Source organism: Artemia sp. Qi Xiang Cuo, chromosome 14 (assembly GCF_049724085.1).
Source record: "Artemia sp. Qi Xiang Cuo chromosome 14, ASM4972408v1, whole genome shotgun sequence".
Taxonomy (NCBI): Eukaryota; Metazoa; Arthropoda; class Branchiopoda; order Anostraca; family Artemiidae; genus Artemia; species Artemia sp. Qi Xiang Cuo.
The window spans coordinates 2,297,629-2,316,300 of record NC_142807.1 but is presented as its reverse complement, the minus strand read 5'-3'; the positions used below and the strand labels follow the sequence as shown (position 1 = coordinate 2,316,300).

Below are 18,672 nucleotides of genomic sequence, written 5' to 3'. Positions count from 1 at the left end.
AGTATGTATTTTATGCTTATAATTGGATAATTATAATAGATTTCCTATGTGTTCTTCCCATACAAAACCCCTTCCCATAAGTTATAAACCCCCCTTAATAAGTTATACCCCAGGGCTTAACTTACAACGCCTACCCCTGGGCCCTGGTAGGCTGTGTCGACACCGGAGTTTTTTATTATCAGAACTTTGAACTGTTTTAACAAAATGTCTATCTCCAAATTTTTATCTGATGCATTTAGGGCGTGGAGGAGGGAGAGAGGCTAGTTGCCCTTCAATTTCTTTTGACTCTTAAAAAGTGAACAAGAACTTTCAATTTTCAATCAAAGGAGCCCTCTCTAAAGTTTATACGAGCATCCCTTCCATAAGAAATGATATGAAGGATTCGGAGGATCCTTAAATTACAACCCTTGCCCTGACGGCTTTGGGGGCGTTGTAGTCCTCAAAGACCTAATTTCCAGAACTTAAAACTATGTTTAATAAAATGGCTGTCTTAAAATTTTGATTGGATGTGTTTGGGGAAAAGGTGGGCGTGAGAGGGGGTTATTTGCCCTCAAATCACTTTCGACTATTACAAAGGGCACTAGCCCTCAGAATTTCCAATCGAATGAGCCTTTTTTGAAGTTTCTACGACACCGTCATCTATAAAAACCTTATATGCCCCCAGGGCATAACTTAAAACCCTTGCCCTGAGGGTTGTGGGGGATTGTCCTCCTCAAAAACATATTTTCTATCTGGAAATCAACTACGCTGAACAAAATGGTTATCTCAAAATTTTGATTGGATGTGTTTTGTAAGAAATGTCCTTCTAATTTTAGAATTAATATCAAGTTGCTATGAATTTAGTAGAATCCGGCTTAAGCCAATGTCCTTTCAGAGTATATTTGAACCCGATGAACTTATTTTGTAACCCTTTCTCTTTTTAACGCAATTTCCTTATTTTGCAATACACACCCTTTCTTAGAAGGATTGAATTTAGCTACGTTTGTTTGATAAATAAAGGGGAACATATCTTTTTATATAGCGTGACACAGACCATAGAAGTCAGTTGGGGTTATGGCTTTTCTGAAGCTTCTCATATGCATGTAGAATGTAAATCTAATGTGTTCCTTGCAATTTCTTAATTTTATTATGTTAAAATCCTAGTAAATGGGTATATATCCCATTCTTTAATATTATTATTAAATTCTTTAAGCAGGAACATATTAGCCTTAATATATTAGTTATAACGCTTGTTTTTCTTTAATCATAATAATGAAGTTCACTTCTAGCAATTATATGAACAAGAATTGATCTTTGATTGTGAATAATATTGTTGAATCATGATTTATAATGAAGTATCCATAACTATTAACTAAAAAGTTCTCTTCTTTAATAATAAAATCAAAGTTTTTCTCATGCCTGTGTTGTCTTGTATATATTATTACGACGATTAGGATTTTGTCAAGATATCTCTCTCACTTGGTTAATTTCTTCTATTGAGGCTTAATTAGGGGTACTTGGGTCTCATGGCTGAGTTTGGGCATGGAGTCATCACCATGAGAAGAACCCCCCCCCCTTACAAAATGGTGGCAGCAAAAACGCAATGCGATTCTATTGCATTAAAAGCGCCTCTTTTTAACGCTACGCTTAATTTTGAGAGAGCAGAATCTTGATTATAAATCCTTTTTGTAATTTTTTAATAATTAAATTAACATAATTAATTGAATCCCTTTAATTTTTCTTAGCCTTCACTGCTTGCCTGTACGCTTATGCTTTTTTTTAGATTTATAAAAACAAGATTAACCGCAATAATAAAATTGAAACAGTCAAATAATAATTGGATATTGCTCAACTTGGTACCCTCATAAAGGAATTGCTGGTTTGTGGAGTATGAGAATAGATAGTAGCCTTTTCCTCGGTTCCAGTTCACTCAATGAGGATTAGTTGGTTGCTTAAGTTTGGTAAGTTATAATTAAATTCTCCTTAAGTAATGTCCCTACCTCGGGATAATAATAAACCGGAAGCTTCAGCCCTTGGGCAAGCTAGTAATGTTAATACGGGAGCTACCCCAGCTCCAGTTTTCCAACATGTAGCTTATAGCACAATTGACCCATTTTCCACTATAAAAAGGTTGATTAAACCACAGCAAAATTTCTAGTTGGGTTAAGGACCTTCAGAGGGTTTGTAGATTAATGGGATTAGAAGAATCAGTAATGATCGAGAGGTACGCTGCTTTAATGTCTGATGAACCGTATAGCTCGTATATACAAAAATATGTGACCGCTACAAATTTTTCTGGGCTAAAAGAATCTCTATGCTCTGCTTTTCTTGATAAAATTTCACCGGCCGAAAAAATTCAAAAGAGGCTGCAAGTTAGACAAGAAAATAATGAGCCATTCGTAAGATTTTTATGCGCATTAATGCAGAATTTGAGAGATATTCTTCTGTAGTTAAAAGTGTTACTGGAAGCGAATTCTTCCTTTCAGGTATCAACTTATTAAAACAGCAGGCCTTTGAACAAGGATTAAATGAGAGTATCAGGAGATTTATTCGTGAAACAGGGTTCGGCGCAGATATTGCAGAAGTATTTCAAAGGGCTAAATTATATGAAGAAATTAGCAGAATTTGTTCAGAGATGGCCTCCTTATCAGCGGCGGTGTCCACACCCTCTGCTAATTTTAGTAGCCGAGGTTCTCGTTATGAGCCTAGAAGAGGACGGTTTTTGAATAATAGGGCCAGCTTTCATAGAAGTCGTGGGGGCTATATTCCTCCTAATAATGGCTCATATGTCGATCCCCCTACCGGGGCAATTTCAGAGGAATAAATTCCAGGAATTTTTGATCGTCTTACAATAACCAAGGCAATCGACGTCCGAATCAATCGGGCTACTCTAGACGGGGAAATTTTTATAACTCGTTTAATTTTTAAGAAAATACTCATGGATATCAAGGCGCTAATCCGAGTCCAATCCAGACAACTAATGCTAAGGCTTCAACTTCCGTTAGTAACAATCCTGATATACAACCGAGAAGAAGTGTTTTCTGTGTTATATGTAAAACAGATAATCATCACACTTATAACTGTGAAATTATTAAAAAAGGCTGACAGGCTATTCAGGCTGAAAATAGAGAACAGGGTAACTAAAAGGGCCAATTAGTACGGTAGAGTCTATTTTGGCTTTTCATGATTCAGAATCTCTTCATAAACCTTGTTTTTTAAATTTTTCTAATAGTAATATGAATTCTTTTCCATTTTTTAATAAGGTTTCAATTTATAATGTGGAATATGACTCCTTTTTGGACTGTGGTTCAGAGAAGTCTCTCATTTCGAAAGCCTTCTTTGAATCCTTGCCTCAGCGCAATATAGAACCTCTAAAACCTACAAATACTGTGATTAAATCGCTTTCAGGACATCAATTACCTGTAGTGGGCATTGCAAGGTTACCATTGATATTACAAATATGGTACAAATATGACAGTTAATCTTTACTGGGATTTTTGGTAGTTGATAATTTGCCTTTTGCCGTAATCTTAGGGTTTAATCTTATGGAAGAACTGGGCAGTTCCTTGCATTTTCATGAAAGGAAATTAAAATTTGGAACCAGGGTCAAAAATCAAGCGGGTCATAATGAAACATTAGCATACGAGAATGTAGTAGTGAGGTCTTACACAACAGTTGACCCTGGAACATTTAAAAGTGTAGATTGTAAGCTAATTACTGCAGAAAACAATTCAATTATTGACAGCGATAACTTAATTATTAGTCCTAAACCAGAATATAAAGAATTTTTACATGACTATTTAGATATTATTCAGGGACATAAGACATATCTTCTTATTTTTAATGACTCTGAGGGTACCTTGGAGCTATAAAATTACACAGAAATAGCAAACTTTTCGCGTGTGCCCAAAGAACAGTTAGTAGCATTTTCAGAAACTTCTGATGAGGTAAAGTCAGTTGAGGACAGTCAGGAGACTACTTGGGAGGATGAAGAATTTCTTTCTAAGTTTGATCTTTCTACTGTACCCAAAATAGTTTTCCAAGAGATAGTTCAATTGCTTTTAGCTAATATAGGTTGCTTTTCTAAACACGCGTATGATGTATGTAAAAATGATTTAATGGTTTTTCAGCCTAATATACCCCTTGAAACAGATTTCATACCACCTAAGCAATTTAGAATTCCCCATAAAATGGCTTTAGTGCTAGAAGAATATATACAAGCTATGCTGAAATCCGGTATAATAGAGGAAAGGACATCTTCTTTCCCTTCTCCTCTTTTCCTTATAAGGAAACATTCTGTCAGTAAAAATGTGGCTCTTAACAGAGAAAATACTCGATTTCTAATTGATTTACGTACAGTTAATAATAACATAAAAGACACAGCCTTCCTAATCCCTCGAACTTCTGACATTTTACAACATTTGTCGAAAGGAACGTTCTATAGTGAATTTGACATGCGAAGTGGTTTTTTTTTCAAACTGCTATTGATGAAAGGTACCAAAATTTCTTCTCGTTTTTATCACCTTTAACTTGCCACAGCCATTGCTACACAAGAATACCAAAGGGAAGTGTATTTGGGCCAATAGCTTTCGCTAGCTTCATGGATAAATTATTTCGAGAAAGTTACCGTTCCTTTATTTTCAATTTTTTTGATGATTTATTTATCAAAACAGAACTTTCAAACCCTAATGAGCACTTATTTCATCTCAAGAGATTCTTTGCGCGTTTAAAAACTCTTAAAATTAAATTGTCAGCGTCTAAGTCACAACTTTAAAAAAAATCTATTCCAGTATTAGGATTCATAGTGTCACGTGACAAAATTAGACCTCAATTATCCAAATTAGATTCTATTGAAAAATTAGTAAGGCCAGAAAATATTTCTGAATTAAGATCTTAATTAGGACTTTTTAACTATTATAAATGCTTTTATCTTAATTATCATGATTTAATAGCTCCTTTGACAAAACTATTAAAGAAGACCCAAGCGTGGACATGGAAGGAAGAGCAAGAGATCGCTTGGTTGTCCTTAGTTGGACAAATAACTCGTAAAGATAGTGAAATTGTAATTCATATGGCAAACCCTGAAAAGGATTTTGAATTATTTGTTGACTCCTCTGAAAATAGGGTCGTGGCTATTTTTTGTCAGGAAAAAGATGACGGAAGGATGGGAGTCGTTTGTTCTTTTTGTTGATTTTTGTCTAAACCCTTTTCCAAGCAGTCTTCTATCGTTAGGGAATTATACGGCTTATATGAAACTCTAAAAAGCTCTCAGATTCAGTATTATATTTGGGGAAGACGGTGTAATATTTATGTGGATGCTAAAAATTTAGAGTATTTACGTAAACACCGGGATCTCTCTAGTAAGATGTACCGAGTATCGTTACTGATGGATAATCCCTTATATACGTATAGACACATTCCTGGGACTAAAATGATAGCTGATATTTTATCGAGGCCATGTCGGGAGATTATAGACAGCAGTCAGACCTTATATATGGTTCATAAAGAACTAGAATTTTTAGCAGCGGGCGTTTTTAGTAGTAACATTAATGTAGATTGCTTATGTATGCAAGCTGAGGAAATTATCCACCGACAATTACGGGATCCCGAGATAATAATTTTTATTGATTTATTGAAAGAGCCGGATGTGTCGAAGGACCACCGTGCTCAAAAGAGGAGCTCCATATATAATAAGCCCGCTAAGTCACAAGTGGATACTGACCCACATTCCTGGTGTGAACCAGGGAACCAGAAGGATTGGCCAATCCGCGGTGAGCATAGTGTCTACCGCATTTTTAATTTTGATGATATGGATATTGAAAAAAAGAATATGATATTAGATAAAGTCTCTTCGTGGTTCGTTCCTATTATTCAAGAGTTAGTTTTAATAGATGACTGTCTCTATAGAATTGAGTATGCTCCGAATAGTCATTCTAGACTAAACCAAAAAGCAGCTACAGAACCATCTATTCAGATAGTTTTGCCTAGAGCGATGATTCCAGGCATCTTAGAATTATTTCATGATCATTTATTGCTTGGTAGCCATGCCAGCTACGAAAAAACATTATGGAAACTCCGACAGTTTTGTATTTTTGAAAATAGGGCCTCCATTATTAATGAATTTGTCGCTAATTGTGATTTATGCAACCGCGCAAATTGTAAGAAAATTAAACCTCCTCTCGGAGAAAATTTGACACCAAATATGCCCTTTTTGGCTTGGGGAATTGATGCTGCAGGCCCGTTCCTAACAACAAGTGCTGGTAATCGTTACGTATTGTTAGGGATAGATCTTTTCAGTGGATTAGTTGTTTTGCATAGTGTACCTTCATTTAATACCGAATTTACTATAAAATTCTTATGGGAAAGAATTTTCGCTTATTATGGACTGCCCGAGCCAGTGCTCTCTGACCATGGGTCAAATTTTGACTCCACAGAGATCAGAAAAATATTCAAAGAATTAAATTGCAAAAAGATATATTCCAGTCCGTATAACCCAAAACGTAACGGTGCTGTGGAACATAAAGTAAAGATATTGAAAAAGATTCTTTCGCACACATTTGCAAATCTTTATCAAGTAGACTGCGATAAGAATTACCGCTTATTATGTTAAGCATTAGTAGAATGCATCTATGGAATTTTATAACACTATGTTCCCTCCCCTGCTATTCTATAGCACTTTGTTCCTTCCTATGCTATTCGCTGACTGCTCTACACTTTTTAAAAGAGAGTGAGTACCCCCTCACATAGCATTATACTTTGCTGGGACGTATAGGAATTCCCATGCTATTTGCTTGAAGCTCTACACCTTTTCAAAGAGAGTGAGTATCCTCTCACACATATGTTCCTTGGTACCTTTCCAAGCAAAGGGACCAAACAGCTTTTGAAAGTATAGTTGAGAATGTATAATGCAAGCAGACTAGTTTTGATGTAATACCCATTTTTTAGGGCCAATCGGTGAGTGCGGAAGCTATTTTATATATGATAACTGTATTGGTGATTGGATTCGAAAAGCATAGTGGATTTTCATTGTAATTAATATTAGTAAGTGAATTGAATTCAGGGAGAATAGTTTATTTGAAAGGATTTTATTAGAGAAAATGAGTGGAGTATTTACACTATTGGAGCTCGAAGGTGGAGCAGGTAGCAGCAGTAGCAAAGATATACGAGTACCCAACATGGCTGTGGAAATAACACGAGGATGTAGACTAAGCCTTGAATGGGATGATATGTTTGCTAGATATGGGATATCATTAAGCAAATTTAAAATGGAGGAGCTATTATGTTTTGCTGCGAAACTGAATATTGTGCATATAAATAGACTTCAGGCAGCATTAGATGCACTAGTGAAATATATTGATGAAAACAAATTGAATCAGTGATTATTTTTGTTGTACTTATGTTCAATAAAACTGTTTCTAAATCAATGATATTTTTCTTTCTATTGTAGGCTAGCGTGTATTTTTTTAGAGTAGAAAAAAATCTGGTTAATCTGAAGTTGGTTGTGAGAGCGTTAGGACTCTAAAAAATGGATAGATTTGAGATAGAGCGAATCATGGGGAATCTTGTGTTTATGGTAAAAACGTTTGATTCTAGAAGAGGATTTTCTAGAGATGTCTATTCTAAGGAAGATATTTTCTCAAGGAATGCTTGTCGATATAATTAAAACTGATTCTCCATCATTAGACTATTGCATGAAGCTTTTAAGTCGTGGGCCAATTGCATTTACACAATTTATTGACACTAATCACAAAACAGAAAACTGATATTGTTGATATATTTTCAAACATTGGCTTAGAAAATTAGGACTTTTTTTTCATGAGAAAGATCTAGTTCAAGGATGTTTTACTCCTTTCTCTCTCTTTCTTCTCAGTTAATGTATGTAGTCGAGTGACTTTGCGCTCAGAATCACTTTTGAATACTATATTTGTTAATGTGAAGTATGATTTTGCTGATGTTATTTTGAATGATGTTTCTGATCATTTTGGTGTTCTTGTTGCTATTAGAGTTTGGTGTTCCTACAGCTATGAATATACCATTACAAATTTCTGCATTGAAAATGGAGGCTGTGGCTGTTAACATATTCAGAAGAAAAATAAAAAACGCTCAACTTGACTTTTTAGAAAGTACGGATCTGCAAGTGAATGAAAAGTTTTCATTGTGGTATTCAGAAATAACTAAATTACTAAAAGAAAGTGGTACAGTTATTAACAAGCCGGCGCTTCATGTTATCCCTAGAAAACCCTGGATTACTAGAGGACTGATGAAGGCCATATCAAATCGAAGACTGCTATATAAATATTCTGTAGTGTCTCCTGAGGCGAAAGTGAGATACAAGAAATATAATTGTGAACTCAATAACCTATTACGAGAAGCGATAATTAATTATTATCGAAATGAGTTTAAAAAAAGTGCAGGTAATCCCAGGCGAACATGGAGAGTAATTCACTCTGTTCTCATCCCTTCCAAAAGTTCAATTTTACCTGAAAATTTCAACACTGATGCTTCGATTGTAGATAATATGTGTGACCATTTTTCTATTGTTGGTAAACGGATAGCGAACTCCACGAGAAAATTTTCTGAAGATGGAATATACCACCAGTTTTTACCCGAGGAAAGTGATGTATCTGCATATCTGAAACCAGTAACTGCTAGTGAATTACGTAACCCATTGTGGAACATGAGAAATAATGCTTCGGTTGCTGACTTCCTTTCATTGTGTGTACTTAAGTATGTTTTCTCGGAAATCTGCGACCAGGTTTGTGTTCTATTTAATATGTGCCTAAAAGTTGGTGTTTTTCCCGATTTTATGAAAATTGCTAGATTGGTTCCGCTTTTTAAGGGCGGGGAAACAAATTTGCCGAATGATTATAGGCCTATTTCATTGCTGCCAGTTTTATCGAGAGTTTTTGAAATGGCAGGATGGTTGATTTTCTTGAGAATAAAAAGCATTTTAGTAAAACTCAGTTTGGATTCCGTAAAGCAATGTCGACAGGTACTGCTCTTCTTTTTCTCATGACTTTTGTGAACGATGCCCTGGATCAAAGGTGCAAATTTGTATCTGCTTTTTTGGACACTGTGTAAACCTTTAATGCAGTGGACCATAGAATTTTTCTGTTAAAGATGAGGACTCTCGGTTTTTAAGGTATGTTTTATCGTCTATTGGAATCTTTTTCTCCAGGATAGAAAGCAGTTTGTCAGTGCTGGTGAAATTAAATCGCAAGTTAAAAGTGTTGAATTCGGTGTCCCTCAAGGGTCTGTTTTGGGGCCACTACTGTTTCTTATATATATTGATGACCTACGAAATGCTATCAATGGACTGTCTTTTGACTTAAAATGTCGTGATACTGGAGCATCAAAATCTATTTTGCCTTATTTTGCTGATGACACGCATCTAACTGTTGCTGCAAAAACCGGGGAAATGCTTATACAGAATCTTCAGACTGGCATGTTAAACATTGAGAAATGGATGAGGGTTAATAGACTTCAGCTAAACCATGCAAAATCCCATTTTGTAATGTATGGGAGAAGTAGCAATTACTACCCTTGGATTGAAAAAATACAGTTAGGTGAAAATATTCTGCCTCGGGAAGTTTTGACAAAGTATCTAGGGGTGATTGTTGATGAGTGCCTTAACTTCAAAGAGCACATTTCATGTGTTAGTGGCACAGTCGCCAGAAATGTTGGGATGATGAGGAAACTGAAGCACTTTTTTCCGAAAGACATTATGAGATTGCTTTATTTTTCTTTTGTTCACCCATACCTTCTATATGGTTGTCTTGTGTGGTCAAGCACGTTTTTAATTCACCTTCATCCCCTTAGAAGTTTACAAAATAATGCCCTACGTGTTTTAACTGGAGATAATCATAATATGCCTGTTAGACATAGATAAAATCAAGTAAATATATTACCGATGGCTGGATTATTCTGTTTTTATAATGCTCTTTTTATGTTTAAATATACACACGCGTTATTACCTGAGTGTTTTAGGGAAATGTTTACAAGTGGTGTTAATTTTCATAATTACTCGACTAGAACATCAACACTAGTTCGGCGACCTCAAGTTATTACAAAGCGATCTGTTTTTTCCATAAGACATGTTGGCCCTCGGGTATGGGAACCATTAACGCAGGCAATTTCAACAATTGATGAGCTAAATGAATTTCGCAGTAAATTAAAAGGACAGTGTTTGTCTACATATGAGTTTTAATCCTTACTGGGCGAATTTTCTCTCAAGTGATTGTGACACTTTTTTTTGGGAGGGCGACGAGGAGGTAGAATAGAATGAATGATTTTTAGTTTTGTGTCTTCGGTATCCAATTAGGTCGTTAAATTATTAGAAATTAATTTATTTCGTTTATTTTTATTTATTTATTTTCTTCTTATTATTTTTTGTCCTTTTTTTTTGGGGGGGGGGGTCTAAGGCTGGCTGGTAGTAATTGTGTATGTAGGATTTTGTAAAAGGTGATGTGTTTAATAAACTTCGGGTTTTGTTGTTAATGTGTGTAGTTTTTTTAATAAAAACTTTTCTCTCTCTCTCTCTCTCTATCCCACTCAATTTGTTGATAGTAGCTCAGTTTCATTGTGGCAGTGAGAGTGTCAACACAGGAAAAATGTTCTATACATGTCCGCTCTGCATGTATACACTGGGCAGCTGGTCATCATGTGAGAATTGTACAATGATTGATGAGTATGATAAAAAGTGCAGATTATGCTACCCGTGTAAATTACATAGAGGATATGCTATACTAATTAAAGGTTGTAATTCCTGTCTTGAAGTGGTGTGTGACTCTCATCCTAGAGGGCACCTACGCTTGAATCGCCACTATGATAAATGTAATAAGTGGGAGAACACATATCCTGGTATGATTGGAAAGAATCCTAAGCGTGATTTTAGTTTATTGCTAAGAGATTGGTATCGTCGTGGCTTTAGATTTTTTTGGGAGGAGGAGCCGGGTCAGCGATTCAACTAATGGAACAACAAAAGAATTTGATTTTTACGTCATCGTTGTGAAGACAATAGCTACTATGATTATAAACCCACTGATTTTTATTTGGCTGATACGGAATGTGATTCGCCACTTGAGGACACTGTTTGTGACATTGCTTCAAATAAGCAAATTGAAACAAGTGAATTCTATAGAATGAATGAGAATAGTATTATTGACTATACAAAGAGATATGACAAGAGTGAAGTTACACTCTACTGTAGAAAATGTGACCCTGACATTGCAGCACATCAGGATCAGTATACTGTGAATTCAGATAATCTACCTGCATTTGTTCTTCTCAACAAATACCTATACTTAGTAAAAGATGAAATCTAAAGAGTATAAAAGTCGTTTTTATCATGTAAATTCATTTTTCATTTATTAATAAACAATTTCACATACATTTTTAGAACATTTTATTCGTACGGCAGTAAAATCAATGTTAAACACGCTTGTAACTATATTTTCCACTAGAAAGTCGTTCAATCAAGATAAGTCAACATAGATGTCGAGAAACTGCTTGTACGTATAGCCCTGACATCTGAAAATGAAAAAGAGTAGAGCATGAAAGCCGCATGTCTTAGTCGTTAAATCCTGTACTCTCCTTTGATTTTGAATAATAGTTTTCCCACTGCTTTCAATAAAGTTGTTGATGTGTGGAATGTAGAATTTATATTGTAAGTCAAGAGGATCAAATAAATCAATATTCTTCGCTGTTTGAAAGATGCATAGCCAATGGCCAGTCTTCAAAGTCAATGGACTGCTATTAACAATGATTAGGGTATTGTTAACACTTGGAATTTTTTCAATGAAGTCCGAAGGTATACAGTAGGATTTGTAGTGGGAAATTTATGGATCTATACTAAATACGTTTATTATTTGGTTTGTGTTCATGGTGCTAGGTCTAGTAGAACGCTGCCAGCGGATGTGAGTTTGCAATAGGTTTCAAATTGACTCAGTGATATTAGCGTGATACTCTCAGTCAAAGCATCGGAAAATGTACACTCTAAACGTATATTCCCTGTTCGTACTATGCTCATATCCTGGGTCCCCGACAAGTCCAAAACAATTACGCCATAATTTTTTTAAAACATTGAATCGGTTATTCCATTTTCAAATAGTTGGGATTCATGATCTAGGGATTGCATGGTCAGCTCATACAGAGCTCTATAGGATTTTTTTTTCAAATGATAGAGTATACAGTGGAATACCATTCACTTTGCACACAAGGCTAGATAGATCAAAAAAATTAAAATCATGAGGGGATACAATCCAGGATTCGAAGGCCCTAGCCATCTTCCCAATTGCTGAGATAAATTTTAATCGGATTTTTCCATTGATTAATCAGGTATCGGTGTAGCCGTAAGAGTGAGTGGAAATTTCACGATGAGCAATGATCGAGTGAGGAAGAAAGATTTGGACATCGCTATCTATAGCTCTAAGTTTTTCCACTGTTAATGCAACGGCACTCATAGCCTGGTGTTTTCGGACGTGGAGAATTGCTAATCTAATAATGACATTTTCATCGGGTGCTGCAGGAACTGTTTTTCTCAAAATGAAATTCGATGGTGCCCGTTGCAACTTTATGTCAATCTTGACATTGGGGGGTAACCATTGGGATATATTGAATATCTCATGATTTAATTTTCCAACTAGATGATATTCCTTGGTCACTGAAATAGTCAACTCACCGTCAGTATCAACCCCTGATCGATATTCATAGCCCAATGATTGTCCTCTCAACTCCTTATATGCCTTTGGTGTCATCATCATAAATTGTATATAGCTTGCATAGTTGGATAAATTATTGCTAGTGCTAATCAATGTTCCATTGAAGGATATATTAATTTGTTTGAACAGGTTGTGTAGAATACAGTTTTCATAGGATACACCATCGGCAGCATTTGGAGTTGTATTATCTGACTTTTTCTTCACCGCAACATTTAAATCAATAAATTTTGATGACAAATCAATGAAATAGTCTTCATTGGAAAATATTTGAAAGTGTATATTCCCCGAGAGGGGTTGGGGGTGAAATTGTTCATAGAAGCCATACTTGACACTGACTTCAACATTTTCAGCATTGAAAAGATTCAATGAGGAACTGATTGATGGATGTAATTCCTTGTGGGGGTGATAAGTCGTCATAAGAGAAAAAATCCTTCTTTGATCTAACAATATTTTTCTTTTTCTGCTTATTGGTCTTCGTTGTTTTATTCCTCAAAGTCCTTGTTGATGTCTTTCGCTTCCCACCTGGGTAGAGACTGATGAGTGAATGACATGCACGCATCCTTTTCAATCCCTTCCCATTTTGATGAGATTTTAATTGCTCACTTACGGCTCTTGCTGAAGATCTAATATTCTCCTTAACACTCTCCTTGAAATTCTTACCCGACCCCCAGTCCTGTAGTGTTGAGGCAGCAAAATTTGATGCAGCAGGTACAAGATATTTTCTGGCAAGGGGTAAGGCAGAACGAGAAAGCATAGCAAACCAGCTACCAAGACCATAGCCAGACATTGTAGTACGCCCCTTTTAGTAGTCCAATCCATTGCCTATTTGACGTGGACTCAGAGCACCAACATAGCAATTGATATCGGGACAGACAAATGGAATTCTTCTATTGTTCATTTTAGGAGGTGGTGTCGCCGACAACGGGTCAAAAATAACATGTAATTACTGCTAAACCTTTTGTTATTGCTAAAGGATCACCCAATTCACTTCTTAGTGTTAACTGACAGAGTTCCAAATACGAAGTGTTTACAGAAACATACTGAAGATGCTTTATAATATAGTGATGAACAAGTTCATGGGTTGTTTTTCGTTTAAGAATACGTAGGAGGGGGACATTTGAATTACCAACTCTTGATGTTTCCACAAAAGATGTATAGAGAAATATGCAAGTGTCCGAGGCGAAACCAGGTGTATAATCAGCAAAAATAACTTGATCCATCCCGTTAACGGCGCTTGTGTTTTCCCATTGCTGTAATTATGTTGAAAACCAATAATATATCTGAGGCTATCACTGAGCTGAATCATTTCACTGTCGACAGACGATGTAGTGTAAATCCCATCGTGTTATTTTGAATAATTACAGTGAATTTCATTTTTTCTACGATAATAATTTCAAATGAAAATACTGAAAAAAAACAAAGCGAATATTTCGAGAGGACAAACGCCTCTCTTCTTCAGCGCGAAACGAAATAATGTAACCAAGGAAAGTGCCGAAGAAAAAAACAACAAAAAACAAACGCAGAAAGTCAATGTGAAAAGAACCAAAAAAATCAAAGAAAAAACCAAAAACTTAAAAGATGAATAAAATTCAATAAAAGCAAAAATTAAAAGAATTAAAACCAAATACCTAACAACCATAAAAGCGAGTTATTCGCCAATATCCGCGATTTGCACAAAATCCAAAAAAATATGAACTGCCATCGACGGATACTTAATCGACGGAAACTAACCCATTCTACCCATTCTAACCCATCTATATCAGAAAAATCTACTCTTTCGAATCAGACAATTCTTTCGCTTACAGCCCTTTGTAACAGAACTTCTTTTTACTTCCATTATAGAGGCATTTTTTATAGACAGAAATATGGGCTGTCCATGGGTGCCCCCCTTTCTCCAATACAGGCTGATATCTTCATGGAAGACCTTGAAGAAAGGGCTATTTTGCAAAGCTTTTGTAAACCTGAATTTTGGGTTCGTTTTAAAGATGATATTTTTTATTTGTGGGAGCATGGTGACGAGTCTCTGGGTTCTTTTCTTCACTTGCTCAACTTCTTGGATCCAAAAGGCAAATTTACTCAGGAATCAGAGATAGAGAGGCGTCTTCCTTTCTTAGATGTTCCGGTGCACCGAAATGATTCATGTTTTGAGTTTGGTGTCTATAGAAAACCCACACATAATGACCGTTACTTAAGTTAGTCCTCTAATGATTCTCCTGCTGTGAAAAGAGGAGGTGTCACTTCTCTAGTTGATAGAGCATTGAAAGTTTGTTCAACACATTTCTTGGATTTAGAGCTCAACCACCTTAGAGATATTTTATTTGGGAATGGTTATCCAATTAGTTTAATAAATTCTTTAATTGCAAAACGCATTAAAAGATTATCAGATAGTTCCACAGAAAAGACAAATCAAAGGGAAAATTCAGTTTATCTTGGTCTCCCATACGTTAAAGGGGTTTCAGACCATATTTCAAAAAATCTAAGGAAAAATAACACTTACACTTATTATAGACCCAGAAAAACTATCAGGTCCCAAATTTATCAATGTAAAGACCCTATCCCGATAGGTGAAAACTCCGGTGTCTACAGAATTCCTTGTTCGTGTGGTCTTTCGTATATCGGAAGAACTGATCAGTGACTAACGGATAGATTAACTCAGCACTCTAGTTCAATTAATAATACACTTAAAAAGTGGAAAAAACCAGAAAGTTTTGAATCTGCTATTGCAGAGCACATTTTTGAAAAACCAGACCATACAATTTTGTTTAATCAAGCTAGCCTTATTTCGCATGACAAAGGTATAGTCTAGCACTACAGAGAAGCAGTTGAAATTTATAAATACCAACATTTAGGTCTAGCTTTAAACAGAAATTCCGGTGATTTAAGGATAAACGAGTTATATTTTGGTTTTCTCAAAAGAGAAGCCGATACTTTAGTAATCCCTGAAATAACACTTGAACCACTTTCCCAGTCATCTAATCAAACACGTGAACAACCCCTTAGGTCTCAAAGGGTGTCTGCAAGAAATGCATTAATTAAAATCCGAAATAAAATGACATAGTTGTCCAACTTATTTAATTGCTGGTTCGCTTTGCTTTTTTCAGTGAATGAATTGATTCCTTTTATTTGTCAGTTGTTCGATAGTATCTGTCAATGGCAGTTCATGTTTTTTTGGATTTTGTGCAAATCACGGATATTGGCAAATAAATTGTATTTATGTCTGTTATGTATTTGGTTTTCATTCTTATGGTTTTTGGTTTTTAATAAATTTTTATAATCGATTAAGTGTCTGGTTTTTTCTTTGGTTTTTTGGTTCTTTTAAAATTTACTTTATTCGGGTGTTTTTTGTTGTTTTTTTCTTTGGCACTTTACTTGGTTACATTATTTCGTTTCACGCTGAAGAAGAGCGGCGTTTGTCCTCTCGAAATATTCGCTTTGTTTTTTTTTCAGTATTTTCATTTGGCCTATAAAAACCCCATTTCTGCTCGTTTTTCTTTCTCTATGTGATTCCTAGGATATAAGATTTTTTTATTGATTGTACGACACAAATCTGTCATACCATCATATTCTATATATTTCAATTTGACGTAGATATTCACTAAATTTATGTGCTTCAACCCGTTCATAGTTGACAAAGAGGGACGGATCGAATGGTATAATTTTTATATTATGCACGCGATCACTTCTCAAGATGCCACAGGTATTTTTCAAAATATAATCAAAAAGAGTCACTTCCTACTACCCGTTATTAAATTTGATGGTGGGGTGCAGTTTTGTCCAAAAATCACTAGTCTTATTCAAATAGTTGCAGAAAGGATTGGCAACGTTGGACTTAAAAGATACATAGAAATTATTAGGAATTGTCAATATCTTCAACACTGATTCAAGAATCAAAATCAGAGTTGTATCCTAGCCACCGAACAAGTAACTGTTTCTTACCCCTGCGAGTACGAGTCTTTAATATCTTTTCAATTTGATAGATTTCACTATTATATTTTGTAGTAGTTTTCACATGTTTCACAAGTTTTTGTAGTTCATAGTCATAAAAGCCGCCGAGAATTTCTTTATCTCTGGTATCTCGCAGACGATAAGTTATGGGTTTAGTGTCTAGGATTTTTGCCACTTTAAAAAGTTCTGTGGACCACAAGTAATTACCCTTTTCAAAAACATTAGTTGTTCTATTAATTCGAACAGTATCACCACCATTAAATTTTTTCTTCTTGACTATCATTTCTTTGGAATATTATTTAAGATAGGTGTCAATTGTAGCATGATCAGAATGATGAACTTCAGTTGGGGTTGAATTGGACAATGATCGATGTGGTCGTTGATTATAAATCAACATGATTTTATCTAAATCATGAATAAATGCAGATGTATTTTTCAATGTACAACATCTTGAAATTAAAAGTCGATTAGTTCTTATCAATCGTTCGGCCAATGCAGCCTTTATAGGACTATGACTATGATAGAGCAGTGTATTATATTTCGCTAGTACTTTTGCATAATGGGGATTAACAAATTCACTACCACGATCCGTTTGAATTTTTTATATGAATCCAGCTCGAGAACACTTTCAACGGCCTGAGCAACTTCAACACCTCTCTTTGATCGCAATGGAATTGCATATAAATAACGACTAAAAACACTGATTGAAAGTAGAATGTACTTGTTCGGTGTATTGTGACGTCTTTGAATCAGATCTAGAACTAAGATATCTGCTTGCATTATATGTAGGGGGAAAAAGGCTTTAGTTTTTCGATAATGATTAGAACGAAGTCTATGATTTCTATGCAGAATTTATCTTCATTTGTACACCTTTAGTGTTAACACCAGTGACTTTGGAAAGAGTGGTGTGGGAACTTAAACTTCCCGCTTCACCAATATTTTCATAAACACGTTTCAGAACTTTAACCATTTTGTGTGTGTGTGTGGGGGTGAGAGGGGGTGGTGGGGTGTGGGGGTGTGTGTTTTGGTGTGGGGGAGTGTGGGTTGTTGAGAGTGTGAGTGAGTGGGTGTGTGAGTGGGAGAGTGCGAGTGGGTGTGTGTGTGAGTGAGTGTGAGCGTGAGTGTGTGTGTGTGGGTGTGTCGGTGTGTTTGTGTGTGTGTGTGTCTGTGTGTGTGTCTGTGTGTGTTTCTGTGTGTATGTGTGTGTGTGTGTGTGTGTGTGTGTGTGTGTGTGTGCACACAGCATTATATTGAGTAAATACTCGCCCCCTCCCCCCACCTCTCACCCAATATAAAGTACCCAAAATAGAGCTTGATTAATTTTAACCTAGCTACATGAACGCCATCTCTGAGCCGAATGTAAAAGTTAAATGATCAGAAAGTTGTTAAAAAAGGAATTTGTAAATTGAAATTGTGAGTGCGCTATAAAGTTTAAAGCTATCTGATAAATGGTGCTTACCGTGGAAGTGACAGCTAGCTCGCTATAATATGTTCGGGGCGCATAGTGGATCACACTATCTCTCCTCAAGTTCATGCTTCTGATTGTGTCCATGTCAGTGGGGTCAATCTTACGATTGAGCTTTGCTCGCTTTTGACTTGACCCTTGAATATCAGAGTCCTGGAAAATAAAAATCAATTTCAGTCTTTTCTAGTCACATGTTTTACCAGCCACTTAATAAAACATATTTTTTAAATACGATACATGTAAAAAAAAAATTTCAACTATTATTTTATTCAGAATATTAATAGGGGGCACCCCTTCCCCCAACTCCTCTCTTTTTTTCTCTACAATAATCACCTCCACCCCCCCCCCCCCATTGAGTAAATTGGCACGCACCCATACAAGCAGCTGATTGTAAATTGTTATCCAAGCAAGCAAAGATCGTTTAAGTTTGCTTAATTAAAAGTGCAGTGACATATAATCTCACGGGAAAGCAACAGCCTTCTAATCAAAGTATCTAAACAGCTGTTATGAACATGCTAAATTTATCGTAGCTTCGAGAGCTTGCATAATTACAGAAGTTCCCTT

At 35.7% G+C, this 18,672-nt stretch overlaps 1 pseudogene; it reads left to right on the top strand.

The window, feature by feature from the left end:
- The first annotated feature begins 1,521 nt into the window (after positions 1–1,521).
- LOC148944033 (uncharacterized) lies at positions 1,522–2,803 on the top strand (annotated as a pseudogene).
- Positions 2,804–18,672: the final 15,869 nt, after the last annotated feature.